Raw genomic sequence first — 1680 nt, forward strand, 5'->3', positions numbered from 1 at the left:
CAAAACAAAACAAAACCCCCACCAACCCCCCCCCAAAACCAACCCCCCTGCTGCTCTCTGGAAGACTCGTGGGCTGTGAGAGGTCTGTGCTGTGTGGGATGTGCCTTTTCAGATTTGAACATCAAACGCCTACGATGCAGAGAAAACAGAAGATGGCCTATTTACCATCTTAAACATGATTCAGAGACTGCAGCCTAGCGAAAGAATTGAAATTTCCTCAGGAATCACATGTTGGGAGAAGGAGACGATGGCTGAAGGCTGGTGGCAGCCAGAGGGGGAGCTTATCTCTTAGAAGATTCTACACAAATCTGACAACTTGTCAGGTCACCTTGCAAGAGACTGGAGCTGAGGCAATGACAGTCAGGACCACACCATGACCAGGCTTGCTTAGCAACGCAGACCTCTGACTCTCTAAACCTAAACCTTGTGTTAGGACTCCAAAGACTGACTTAGAGGTGGATGAGGGGGGTGTCCCTGGATTTCCTATTTGTTCCTCTTCCTGGTGTGAGAACATTAAAAGTCTTTTCTCTGTTCTGTACTATGAGGATGGGTAGCCACACCTACCTTGTTAGAATTACCAGACTCTGTCCTAACACTTATGGCCAGAGCACAGCCCTCAGTTGGGAGCTGACATGAACAGAGGTCCCATAAGCTTGCCTGCCTCCATCTGATAATCTGTTTTTGTTTCTTCTGGGCTTTGGATAAAACAAGTGGGTTTTACCTGAAGGGCTGTAGGTGCTTGCTGTCCTTGCAATGTTCTAGAAGGTTTTCTTGAATTAATACCTCTTCATTTGTACAGTGGACAAGTTCAGAGATGAGTGTTTGATTGTTGGTCAAAGTAGTTTTCCTGACTGTGCTAGCTCCCCTGGGGAGTGTATGCGCAGATCCCCGACTCTGCCATTGCACACATAGACCCCCACTTTTGGAAACAGGGGCTTTGTTGGCCCTGGAATAATGTTCCAGGTGCTTCAATTCCTTTCATCTTATGAGTATTTTTTTTAAGACATTTGAACTCCAAGATAACTATGGAAAAGCTTCATGTGACAACCCACTCATGTTCTACACAGGCCAGATGGCCATAGTTGAAATAAGAAAAAAGACTTGGACTGGGTTGAGTAGTGCATCTAAAGCCAGGCTGAACTCAGGACATCTCAGTGGATTTACTAGTTCTTGACCAGAGTGACAGGCTATAAGAATCAGATGTGAATACCCTCTACTTCCCATGGCTCCTACATCACACATTGGTAATTCACATGTAGTTCCTAAGCTAGCACCATAGTCCAGAAGAATGGTATTCCAGTGCTCCAGAAAGTTCTGGAAGCCTGGGAGCAGATGCAGGAGAGTCTCTTTGTGTTTTCTGCCCTCATTGGCTCTCCTGTTTTTGTTTTTGTTTTTGTTTTTTTGTTTTCATTTAGACCCAGAAGTCCTCCATAGTTCTCCATTCTACCTGTTGCCTTTCCAACAAACCAATGAACACTACAAAATGCATATTTGTGGCCCCCTTAAATAAAAGTGTTGAACTGTTGTACAATTTCTGAATTTATTTTCTTCCCTTCTTCCCCTTTCTTTTTCTTAGTTCTCTTTCTCTTAAAAGTATTTATTTTCTCTCTCTCCCTCTCCCCCCCCCCTCACCTCTGTGTATGTGTGTGTGAAGCACAGTGGTCAGTAGACAGCTTTGAG

At 44.6% G+C, this 1680-nt stretch overlaps 1 protein-coding gene across 1 annotated transcript in view; it reads right to left on the reverse strand.

Moving 5' to 3' along the window:
* LOC116078666 (DDB1- and CUL4-associated factor 12-like) overlaps positions 1–1680 on the reverse strand; it is a 5911-nt gene that overhangs the window by 3425 nt on the left and 806 nt on the right.

The sequence above is a fragment of the Mastomys coucha genome, unplaced genomic scaffold, assembly GCF_008632895.1.
Source record: "Mastomys coucha isolate ucsf_1 unplaced genomic scaffold, UCSF_Mcou_1 pScaffold5, whole genome shotgun sequence".
In the NCBI taxonomy this organism is placed as follows: Eukaryota; Metazoa; Chordata; class Mammalia; order Rodentia; family Muridae; genus Mastomys; species Mastomys coucha.